This window comes from Opisthocomus hoazin, chromosome 3, assembly GCF_030867145.1.
Source record: "Opisthocomus hoazin isolate bOpiHoa1 chromosome 3, bOpiHoa1.hap1, whole genome shotgun sequence".
NCBI classification, from domain to species: Eukaryota; Metazoa; Chordata; class Aves; order Opisthocomiformes; family Opisthocomidae; genus Opisthocomus; species Opisthocomus hoazin.
This window is the reverse complement of record NC_134416.1, coordinates 10,836,267-10,849,664: the sequence shown is the minus strand read 5'-3', so window position 1 is coordinate 10,849,664 and position 13,398 is coordinate 10,836,267.

The window sequence follows — 13,398 nt, the reverse complement described above, 5'->3', positions numbered from 1 at the left end:
TAGGGCTCCAGAGTTGGATGCAGGACTCCAGGTGAGGTCTCCCCAGTGCAGAGCAGAGTGGCAGAATCTCCTCCCTCGACCTGCTGGCCATGCTTCTCCTGATGCAGCCCAGGGTACGGTTGGCCTTCTGGGCTGTGAGCACACATTGGTGGTTCATGTCCAGCTTTTCATCCATTAGTACCCTCAAGTCCCTCTCAGCAGAGTTGCTCTCAATCCCTTCATCCCCCAGCCTGTATTGATATCGGGGGTTGCCCCAGCCCAGGTGTAGGACCTTGCACATGGCCTTGTTGAATCTTATGAGATTCACACAGGCCCACCTCTTCACCTTGTCAAGGTCTCTTTGGATGGCAACCCGTCCTTCTGGTGTGTCACTCAGCTTGGTGTCATCCGCAGACTTGCTGAGGGTGCACTCGATCTTGCTGTCTAAATCATTGATGAAAATGTTAAATAGCATTGGTCCCAGTACAGACCTCTGAGGGACACACTTGTCACCAATTTCCATGTGGACAGTGAGCCATTGACCAATACCCTCTGGCTGTGACCGTCCAGCCAATGCCTTATCCACCAAACAGTCCACCCATCAAATCCACCTTTCTCCAATTTAGAGAGAAGAATGTTGTGGGGGACCATCTAAAAGGGCTTACAGAAGTTCAGACAGATGACATCCGTTGCTTTTCCCTTGTCCATTGATGCAGTCACTCCATCATAGAAAGCCAGTAGGTTGGTCAGGCAAGACTTGTCCTTGGTGAAGCCATGCTGGCTGCCTCAAATCACCTCCCTGGCCTCCATGTGCCTTAGCACAGCTTCTAGGAGGATCTGTTCCATGATCTTCCCAGGCCCAGAAGTGAGGCTGATAGGTCGGTAGTTCCCATGGTCCTCCTTCCTACCCTTTTTAAAAACGGGCACAATCTTTCTCTTCTTCCAGTCACCAGTGACTTAGCCTGACTGCCATAACCTTTTAAATATCATGAGAGTGGCTTGGCAACTCCATCAGCCAATTCCCTCAGGACTCTGTGATACATCTTGTCAGGTCCCATAGACTTATGTATGTTCAGGTTCCTCAGGTGGTCACGAACCTGGTCTTCCCTTACAGTGGGAAGGGCTTTATCGCCCTCATCCCCATCTTGTGGTCCATCGACTCTGGAGGGCTGAGGAGACAGGCTGCCGGTGAAAGCTGAGGCAAAAATGTTGCTGAGTACCTCAGCCTTCTCCTCATCTGTGTATACTAGGTTGCCACCCTTCTTCATCAGTGGGGGTAGTCTCTCTTTATCCTTCCTTTTCCGGTTGACATACCTGTAGAAGCCCTTCTTCTTATTCTTTGCATCCCTTTCCAAATTCAGCTCTAGCTATGCCATGGCCCTCCTGACCCCATCCCTGCACAACCAGGCAGCTTCCCTATACTCCTCCCAAGATATCTGTCCCTGATTCCACTGCCTGTGCAGTTCCCTCTTGCTCTTTAGTTTGACCAGCAGGTCTTGACTCAGCCATGCTGGTCTCTTACCTTCCTTCCCTATTTCTTACCCCTGGGGATGGAGAGGTCCTGCACTCTGTGGAAAGCATCCTTAAAGATCTGCCAGCTCTATTCTGCTCCCCTGTCCCTGAGGACCATTTCCCAGGGTGTCCTACTGACTAACTTCTTGAACAGCTGGAAGGTGGCTTTCCTACAATTTAGGGTTCTGACTATACTCCTCACCTTTTCCGTATCCCTCAGGACTGTGGACTTCACCTATGTGTGATCGCTGCAGCTCAGGCTGCCTCCAGTCTTGATGACACTGATGAGCTCACTTGCATTAGTGAGTATCAGGTCCAGTACTGCATCCCCTTGGGTAGGGGTGTCAATTACCTGGCTTAAGAAATTATCCTCAATGCATTCTAGGAATCTCCGGGATTGCCTACTGCTTGCCGTGCTACTTTTCCAGCAGATGTTGGGGTGGTTGAAGTCCTCCAGTAGGACGAGAGACTGTGAGTGCAAAGCCTTCTGGAGCTAGAGGATGAAGACTTCAGCAGTAGGCTCCCCTTGATCAGGCGGCCTGTAGCAGGCACCAACCACAAGGTTCCTTTTGTTGCCTCGGTCTCTGATTCTTACCCATAAGCTTCCAACCTGCTCATGATTGTTCTTCAGGGACAGCTCTTCACACTGTATGGATTTCTTGATGTAGTGGGAAACACCTCCGCCCCTCTTTCCCCACCTCTCCCTTCTGAACAGCCTGCAGCCATCGACAACCATGCTCCAGTCATGGGATTTGTCCCACCAAGTTTCAGTAAAGGCAATCAGGTCATAGCTTTCTTGCAGCACGATAGCTTCCAACTCCTCCTGTTTGTTTCCCATGCTGTGTGAGTTTGTGGGGAGGCACTTTATCTGGGCTATTGGTCGTGTCACCTTCTTAGTGGAACACCCCTTATTTCCCTTGAGGTTTTTCACAGAAGTTTCCTTGTTGGCTCCTACTACCTCAGGAGCCCACACCTCATCTCCACAAAACTTTGACTGTGCTGCAGTGTCCTCAGCACAGCTCTGGGCAACACGTTGAGGGCCCATACTAGCACCCCGTCCCTATAACCATTATGTGTCATCCCACAGGTTGTCACCGGCAAGCCTGATATGTTCCCCCTTCCCCTTCACATCTAGTTTAAAGCCTGTCAATGAGCCTCTCAAGCTCCTGAGCAAAGACTCTCTTTCCCATTTGAGCAAGGTGGCTCCCATTTGACGCCAACAAGCCTGGTGCCGTGTATGGCATCCCATTGTCCGAAAACCCAAAATTGTGATGGTGACATCAGCCACAGAGCCACATATTAATAGATTGGGTCTGCCTGTTCCTTCCAATGCCACTGCCCACAAATGGAAGGAGGGACGGAAAAATAACCTGCACCCCAGATTCCCTCACTAATCATCCCAAGGCCCTGAAGTCTCTTTTAATCACCCTTGGGCTGAGTACTGTAACTTCATCACCACCCATGTGGAAGAGTGTTAATGGGTAGTAGTCTGAGGGCCATACCAGGCTAGCAAGTTTCCTAGTAATATCGCTAAATCGGGCTCCTGGGAGGCAGTAGACTTCCCTATGAGAAGGATCTGCTCGACATGTAGGACCCTTTGTTCACCTCAGAAGGGAATCTCCTACAACTATGACCCATCTTTTCTTCCTTGTGGAGGTGGTAGTAATATGGGGGGTAGGTATGGCTGGTCTCTGCAGCTCCTCTGTTGTAGACGGATCAACACCCACATTGTCCACTGACTGGTGCTCCACATCCAGAGCCTCATACCTGTTATGTAGAGACACCTGGGGAGGCCTGGTGGGCAAGGACAGGGTTCACTTGCTGCCCTGATTGTGGACTTGTTTCCACTCACTGCTTCCTTTTAAGACCCTGCCTACATCCTGGTGGGATGAGGATACTGGATCCCTTTGATCATGGGCTTTTTCTGGTGGCTGTGCCTGTTCAGGTTTCAGAGAAGTCAGAACATGGTTCCACTAGACTATCTCTTCCTCAGACTCCCTGATGCTCCTTAGCCTATCTACTTCCTTTCTCAGCTCTGCCACCAGACCGAGTAGATAATCCACCTGATCATACCTTAAACAGCTGTTCCCTCTACTGCCATCCATTTCCACTGCAAGCTGGTGGCACTCCCTGCACCTGGAGACCTGGACAGCTATGTCTGTTCCTGGGAGCTCAGTCTGGGTTGATACATCCTTTGTGGCAAGCACCGAGGGCATAGCCTTCTGCCGAGTGGATACCATGGCTATGCTCCCTCACATCAACCAAACTTATGAAACTTACCTCTTGAGCTGGGATAGAGAATGCCTGTGCAAACCACCGTACCACGCCCTGTTGTCCACGCTCCTGAGCATCGTGTTCCCTGGGCGCTGCTCTTGTATGTGACAGGGAATTGGCCACCATCAATCTTATCCCTGCCCACACTAAGGCAGGGCTGAGTCAGGGCTGCCGCTCGTCAGAAGCTCATTCCTTCCCACTCAGGGGAGGAATCCAGCCCTCCAGAGAGCTGCTGGATAGTGATGCGGCCTTCCTTCATTTCCTCCAAACCTTCAGAGAATTTGCTGAAGCAATTCAGGTGGAAGGTTGATTGCAACCTGGAGCCTTTGGAAAACCTCTAGAAAGCATTGACTTTAACATGTTCACTTCACTGAGTTTCACTGGGAGCAGGGGGAGTCACAGGTAAAGAGATGATGACAAATAGTCACTAAAGAAAAAGCATTAGTGTTAAAGTGCATGTGACACTGGAAAAGGACACAGGACACAGATGCAGAAGGGACCTGTGTGGGACCTGGATAAGCAGAGCCGCAGTATAAGTGGTGGCAACAGAAGCAGGAGCACAAAGCCAGAAGCAAGAAGAAAAGACAACTAGGAGAAAAAGAGGTGCAAAGAAGGACCTGAAAGAGGCAATTTTTACATTGTGAATCTCCTTCATCAGAAATGCCAATCAGTGAGATGTCAATGTTATATTTTGATAGCAAGATCCAAATTATATCAAACGCAACACAGAAACACATTCAGCTTAGCTAACTGGGGAGACAGAAGATGACATCAAATAACTAACACCCTGCAGGTAACAGTCAAGAGCAGAATAACTTTGGATTGATGAATGACGCAATGTACCAGGCCAAAGGAGAGAGACATTTGCCAATATCAAAATTTCCAATCATTCATTATAAGAATGATTGGAATAAAGAGCAAAGACGATGAAAGAAAACAGGTAAACAACATTACAGTGAGGGTGATTTTCTTGATCAGATATTAGGTTAGTTGTGTGTTATTATGTCATGTGAAATGTCTGCTGAAAGCAATCTAATTTACAGAATAGTTTCAAAAAAAAAGGTATCAGAAGCAGTTGGATTCCTGTATGGTTCAAAGAACAAAACCAAATTCAAGAGGAAGGCAGCAAGCTTTCGAACAGATGAGGAAGAGAGACAGTGATATACAGAGTGCACAAGAATGAGGAGCAAGGAAAGAAACAGCGATCTTTGTGGCTAGAAGTTTATTCCAACTCCAGACATAATTCTTGAAAAGAGGAAAGATGTTCCTGAGAGCAATGTAGGTCCATATAGGACATATTGTATAAAAAGCTGCAGTTGAAATGAACTTCAAGAAGATATATTCAATGTGAAACTAAAATCCCTTGGAAAAAAAATAGAGAAAAAAGGAGGAAGGCATTTTATTCATTATAATGGACAGGACTGTGCACATAAAACCCCTCAAAGCAGTGTAAATATTTAAGCAGCTGCAGTGAAAAACTTTTATATTATCTGAGAATGAAAGCATATTTCTGGAATCATATATCTTCAAGTCTCTGACCAGAATAAAACTTGAGCTTTTCCATTCTAACCCTCTGCACAACAGGCTTTCAAATCTTCCCCATCATCCATTCCCACGCCTTTACAATTTCCATTTCTCCTTCACTGAGCAGGTAACTAGCAGAGTGTTTGACCAGTTAAAACTAAATTGTCCATTCCCATAGAATTCATTTCATTTGGAACAGGGATTTTAGCAAATCAGATAATGTCAGGGCAATGCTTATAAAGGCCTTTTAAATATAAGGCTCTTGTTGAGGTTGAATTTGCCCCCAGGAGTCTCAATTTTGTTCTGTCATTGAAATCTGACACCAAATTACTTCTTGCTTCTAGGCTTCAGTTTCCAATTTTAAGCTTCTGAAAATAGCCTAATTATTGCATGTATTTTCCCTGTTTTATCAATACTTAAAACCAGAATGGGAGGATACTGGGTAGGATACTATGTTATCCAGCAGCTCTGTGAATTCCAGTGGATATGAAAAAATGTCTCCAGTGAGTTTATGCAGGTAAAAAACCTAGTTATTATAATTCCCTGACCAGAAAGAATCATGACATCATTATAGTTCTGTTTCATCATCTTTCGTCCAAAAGAATAAATAAACAAACAAATAAATAAATACATACATATTAAAGAGTCCATTAGCAAAAGAATTTCATTCCACTCTGGAATGCTTCCATGAGCCAGAGCTGGATTAAAGCATAGATTTTGGCCCAGGACAATAATCCTAAGGCATAAATATCTTACACTTGTGATAATATAACGATTTCATCTCCTGTTAAGGAAAAAGGAAAGTTCTCATGTTCTCTGTTTTAGAGAAAAGCTTGAGCATAAGAATAGGATGTATCCCATACAATGAAGTCCATACAGTTGTACAGACACTCCATTTTTCCAGAAGAGGACAAAAAGCAGTAAAGGCAGAAACACCTTTGCCCTAGAGGCATTGCCATGGTCAGTTAGACTGCCACCATTTGGAGGACAGTGGTTTGGGGTGGGACAAACCACTACTTCGCTGAAATGGAAACCTTGGGGAAATCCAGGGCAGCAGTCTGTGAAGGGATCTAGACTTCCAGCAATCAGCTCTGTTATGAATAGCCGTGCCTGGGTACTGTTTCCCTCTTTAGCAGTAGAGGGAAGAAATGTACCACTTTTGTGGCCGCACGCTACCTTGTTTCACCAGAATCCTGATGTCCAAACCGCCTGAATCAAGGACTGCCCAGGCTCCCACCTGACACATGAGACAGCTTCTTTTTCATGTGGGATGGGGCACATGCACTGAAGTTTGTTGTGTGTCCCAGGATGTAGTTGGGATGTCTCTGGGTTGTAGACCAGGACCTCGGAAGTCAAATGTGACCATCAGGCTCTTGTGATCTACAATGTAGCCTTGCTTGACAGAGGTGACAAATGATGCCCCAATCAAATCCCGAAGATGATTGTTCAGTGCTCTCAGTAGTCCCAAATACGGGTTCATGCATGCAGAGCACAGTATTTTTGGATGTTCAGTGTAACTGAAAGGAGGAATGGAAAGACTTGGTCAGCCCATTGGTTTCTTCTCACCTTGGCTGAACCCTAAACATAGTGTTAGCATGATGAAAAATCAGAACCCAGGAGTTAAAAAAAATGATGACGTTCTCTCAAAAGAGAACAAATAAGCAGATTATTTCCTCCAGCACAATGAAAATATTAATTATGGCAGCCTACCAAATTTCTGCGACTAACCACACTGAAATCAACCCTTTAAAAGTCACACCTTCTTTTGATTATAATGGTAAAATTACAAGATTACTAGCAAGCTAGATAAAGGAATAATAAGGACCAGAATCACTGTAATAGGGTAAGGTTATGACATGCTGAAATTTAGGTAGTGTCTTAGAAATTTCCAAAAGCATTTGCCAATCCACAAAGCATCACATCAACATCAAATATTAAATCCAAGAAAACTAAAGAACATATCAACATATTACCAGATTTCACTGTGTTTAGTAGAATGAAGAAAAGGTTTTAGTACAAGTGCTCAGGGAGCCAAACCACATTTTCTGAAACCTGTGTGTGTATGTGAAAGCAGGAATAGAGTTCATATTTCAAATGACTTGTGAAAATGGGGCAGGCATTTAGCTGGCCTAAGAGTGGAAACCTCAAATAAGGCTAATTCATAGCAGCAGCAGAAACCCATAGGAGCACCAGAATGCAAAAAAATAAGACTTAGGGAATAGTGCAGGAAATACCCTACATATGCCAATCATAAATATTTTGCAATTTTCCAATGCTCAAGCCTGACTAAAAAGCATGCTATATGAAGAAAGTAAACAGTAAATTTGAGGAAATAATTTTACCTGCATATGAATTCTATTTATGAATATAAAAATAATAAAACTAGCCATCCTGCTTTGTGCAGTTTAGACCAGGAAGAGATGCAAAGACAGGCACCAGAAACAGCTCAGTGTTGGAGGCATCACTTGTGAGCCCAGTACACAGAATATCTCAGCTCTGTATCAGAGAAAAGAGCAATATGGCAATCACGAAAAGTTACATTAATATTGTATCATTAGCAACGATCAAATTACTTTGGTAATGCAAATTCAAAGCAGAATACCAAAGAAAGGATGAGGGCTAAAATGTCTGCTGATTCTGTTAACATACAGCCAATTTCACCTAAAACTTGTGGATGCATCAGCTTACCACCACTAAACCGGAGACAGACTGTTCAGGCAGAAACAGAAAAGAGACAGAAAGAGGAAAAATACTGAGCTCAAACAATGTGTTATGAAATTTTGCAACAGAGCTGTCACCTGGCTACCAGGAAATTCCACCCGTCTTCCAGGCGTCCTGTAGGTCACTCTGTACTCAGTGCAATATCTACTTGGAATAATGATCCAAAGTAAATTAAAAACAGAAAATAAGTCCTTTTAGCATCCTTAATGGGTTTGTTATAGTTTTGGCCCGTGGCTGGCAACAAAGGGCCAATGCGGTCGCTCTTGGAAAGAAAAAGGCAAAAAAACTCGTGGGTCGGGATAAGGGCGGTTTAACAGAACAGCAAATGAAGCAAACTGTAACAACAATAATACTGATAAGGAGAATATACAAAATAAAACAGCGAAATACACAGAGCAGCTCTCACCGCCCGATGTCCTGCGCGCTCCTGAGCTGCAACTAACTTCCCCCCCGCCAACTCCCTCCCCCAGAACCCAGCATGATAGCACACCGTCTGGAATACCCTGTTTTGTTTGCTCAGTCTGGATCAGCCCGCCCAGCTGTGTCCCCTCCTGGCTTCTGGTGAAAATTAACCCTGTCGTGGCCGAACCCAGGACATTATCCAGCCCTTATTCTATACCATCTATGTCATGCCTAGGTCCCCATTTTCCAGTTGATCACCACCACTCTTCTTGTCTTTGATATTACACATGTATATCATTCCCTTAGTCTATGGATCATCCCCCTAAAATGTCCATTGAGTTCATTTAAACCATGACTTCAGGCTCCATCTGTTGTAATAGTCTTTCCGGACAGGGGAGGTGTGTGGTGATGGGCGGTCACATGCTGCGTCCGGAGCTCACAGCTGGTGTGTCTGGTGTGTCCCGTGCCCACAGTCTGTGGGTTGAAGATGTCAATCTTGATGAAGTTGCTGGGTGCCAGTTGTTGAAGTCAGGTCCAGTCCCATCACCGCTGTGCTTTGCTAGGTTTCATCAAAGTCCATCCTTGATCAGTTCGGGTGATTCTGACTGTAATGTCCTTGATATAAAATTAAAAATTTACCCTGTTCTGGATGAATCCAGAATAGTTCAACAAGCTGGATAAGCAGAAGTGTATCTACTGTAGGAGAAGAAAGCTGCACATTTGCATAGATTGAAAGAACTAAAATAAGACCAATGACAAGGTCTCACATTGAAGAAGAATCACTCCAGACAAAACTGAGGTGCTTGGGACCAGAGACAGACCTTGTCAGGAGATAGTCATTGGAAGCTGTTCTATTAGGAGGGCAATTGCCTCACCACGTCTTGGACACTATTGGTAGATGCATGTAACTGAGCAGGTGCTACGGAATCAGACCTATGGTAAACAGCATTTGTGTGGCCTGCAAGATTTTCCAAAGTTGCAGATGACCACACTGGTGTTTGGAATTGGTAACAGTAGAGGCAAGCTGCAACAGATCACATCCATTGTCTTGTCTCTGCTAGAAATAGCAGGGTAGCAAATCTAAAATTACATCAGAACAAGATTCCTTGCTTAGTAAAGGTAGCATGATATTCAGGACTCTCACTCACCTGCCAAGAGCTATACATATCCTGACCCTGGACAAAGAATAGGCAATGAAGCAGAGTCACATCTAATGACAAAAAAATTCAAACCTCTCTATCAACATCTTTTTGAGCTGCCTACACCGTGAGTTTTTTAGGTGATGCCTGGACAAGGAGGAAATACAGATATTGTTACCTTCACACAGTTCAGTGAGTAGCAAGGACCTGGAAAGCAGAAATGCCTGGTGTAACTGCTTCTGCATAAATGGGCAAGCAAGACTGCATGGTGACTGTAATCGATGGCCTTGCTGAATTTGTCAAATGCAAGATGAAAGACATACTCGGACTGAGGCATCAAGAGCCGAAGAGTTAACAAAGGAAGCAATTAACTTGTGCTTATCTTATCAGACAAAAGTAAGGGGGGACAGCCCATCACTGTAAACCAAGTGATCTGTGGGGTGCTGCGGAGGCTGCGCAGCCAGAGATCGCTTCGGATAAAGAACAGATGGCCCCCGGAAGCGCATACCAAGATGCCCGCTCCAAAGGCGTGTCACACTGCTGAGTCCTGCTTTTGACGACAAGACATTCCATGCCAAGGGCCAATCAATACACAATAATTGACTTAGTCCCACCTCACCAAAAGATTTTCCAAACATATAAAAGTTGGCACTTGAAAACTCTCTTTGGGAGGAGGAGCCAAGCAAGAACTTTACCTGATGGATGGGTGGACAGGCCTGAACCTCTCTTCTCCCCCCAAGAAGGGATGCCTTTTTGGTAAGAGTTGCGCCTCTGACTTTGTCAGACGTATCCCCGGGAACACATTGTTAACTAAAGCGCTAAACTATTACTTTGAGCTCAACTTTTGTAGACAGTGCATTTATCAATGGCAATCTCGAATCTGTGATGCCTGTCACTTGAATAAATTACCTATGGTTTCAACTTTGTGAAACTGTTCAGTGAAAGTCCTTGGAGGGGGTCTGACAGGCAAGTTGAATGTGAAAAGTGGCTACACGCTTAACCTTTTAGACATAAACCGATGACCAAGTCTGGGACTAGGAGATGATCCAGCCACACCTAGACTTTCCCGTGAGAGAGAGTTTAGAAAGCAAGGGGGTCTTCTCTGAACCTCGTGACTCAACGGGAGGGCTCTCCTTTTGACGCTTATCAGACTCCCCTTACCCCCTTTAACGCGACAGTGATGCAGTGAGGCAAAGTCTAGGGGAGCATTACATGTGGCTTTCCTGTCAGGTCCACTCTCACTGGCAGGAGGAATTCACCATCCACATGAAAAGGGATGCGTTTTTTGACAAATTTTACTTTTGTGCAAACTCTAGCTCCTCCAGTAGCTTTCATGATTGTCTCCAGCTTTCATCAAAGCTGTGAAAAACAGGGAAAAGAGCAGGAGGATATAATATCCACGTACTGTGCACCCAACAGACCACAGAACAAAGCAGAAGCAAATATTTTGACTAATTACTTCTTTCACCACTTCAGTATTGTAAGCTGTTACTCTGCTTTCTGCAAAATAAGCAATTTGTCTGACAGTGTCAGAGCAGCCATCACAGATGAAGCAGTGGGGCTTTTCCACCAGGCCTGCTATCCCAGCCTGTTTTGTTTCAGAAAGCAAACTGCAGTTTACTGGCAGGAAGTTTGTACAATTTACCCAGCAATGAGAATTCACCCACAGCACATCAACCCTTTCCCACAGCCAGTCAAATGTCGACATTGAATTAGTTGAAATGGTTTAGACTCTGTTAAAGATAGCTGTAAGCGTCAAAGAAATTCTATGACAGGTTATACCTGGATGTAGAAACACTATCACAAAATACAATATCTGATGTCAAGATGCTATTTTATACTGGAGCCCACAATTCCATCAGTAACAAAAATTGCAATGGAAAAAGTGCAGGACAAAAGGAAGATACACAGAGATAAGCTAAAGACCTTTCAGATGCACACTCTGGAGGACCTCAAGAACAGGCTATTATCTCAGAGGAGAATTAACACATGCAAGAGAATTCTGTAACAAGGTTGTGAATGGGCATTTAATTCTCTTAGCTCCTCACTATTGCGAATACCACTAGAAGACAGATGTGGAGATGGCAAAATATGCACCCCACCAAACTTCTGTTACAGGACATGAGCAAACCCATGAGGGGTTGCTGGTAGATGTAAGAAGGCACTTAAAACATTTAATTTACAGTAGGACAAAGGCGAGAGTCTCCTCAGAATCAGAAAGGCTCTCCTTGACACCAGCTACGACATCAAGCTGCCTCCACTGTACAGAAGAGTTTTTGGCCAGTGCTGAGGTGTGAAAGGACAGCCTTTCCAGGAACTTCCCTAGCTGCCAAGAAAGTTAAAAGAGAGATAATAAAAATCAGAGTTGGTGTTAATGGTTGGTAACGCACACACACACCACAAACATTATTGTCTGAAGTGCATATGAGGAGCAATGCTTTGGGATATAGAGTTTCCTAATGCCCTGGAACACAAATTGCAATCACAGAGAAGGATGCAGAGAAGCATTCAGTGTATTACCACAGTATTTTGAGAGCAAAGGTTGAACATTGCACTGTCTTGGCAGTCTTGTTTCCACTCTCTCTCAGCTTGAATACCAAGCAGATGGAATGCAAAATATTTCAATTAGTGGCAGCTACCATTAAAGTGACTAAACATTTTTGGAAAAAACTCATTGTTTTTACAATGACTGTGTTTTACAGGCTAATGACTTCTTGCCTCGTTTGAGGTGCATAGGCTCATTTTACAATGGTTTTCTGTTTGTGTCTTTTAATCAGAGATTATAAAGAATATGTACCATTTTGTGGTTGGCATACCAAGTTCCTAATGAGGCCATTGATCTGTTTGTCACCAGACTTCTTTGACTGGAGCCATGTCAACAACTCTGGGGCTCATAGAGAGGCAATCAAAAGTGACAGGGTAACTGACAGCTCTGACAAGTGATTGTAGAATACACTACATTGTACTTTGCTGTGGGAAAATGACCTAAACCTTACTGTTAATTCTGAATACCCCTTAGCAGCATGTGCTCCTCCACAGTGTATTATTATATGATCAAAAAGGTTAGCAGAAAGCAGATCTATTTCCAGAGTGTGACTGAATTGCCTCTTGTTTCTACCATGTCCAAGGAATAGAGTTCAGAGACGACGGTCACTGTGCGGAGCATAAACACCAGTCAGCTTTCTCCCTTCTGTTCATCTAAAGTTTAACTCCCTTCCTCAATACATTGCTGACTTTTTCTCTGAAGTCAGGATCAAAAAAAAATCCTTCTTCTGTGTTCTCTGTGTGAATGATCTCAGACAGAAAAGCTGCACATCAGAGAGCAATGTAAAGGAAAACCTTGCATTCACGGAAGGAGCGCAGATGTAAAGAAAGACAGGTAAAATTTCTAACAAAAGCTAAAAGTGCCATACTGAGATTCTCCTCTTTTTCTCTGTTTTTGGATCTAAAACAAGCTTACGTAAGACTGTGGGGGTGTTTGTTTATGTGTGGAGGTGTATTTGACTTCATGCTAAGCTCTTTCCAAAGAAATCACCTAAATTTGATATCTGGAACCTTTGATTTGACGGCCTTCACATCTCCTTGCTTTTTCTCTTGCAGTCTTTCCACAGGGATGTTTTTACGGGCATCATTAAGCTTTGAACTAGGCTATTAAATCATATTTTGCTTTTCAATCTATCTACTGACATATTATTCTTTTTATGGAGCTAAAACCTCTGCTATTGTCAAGTGCATCTGAAAGAATTTTCTTCCTTAAGGTGTTTGTCTGTTACACACGGGAAGGAATGGCAAGAAAAGAAGATGCTTTTACAGGCATTTGATCTGTTAAAAAAATGTAGCTGTATTT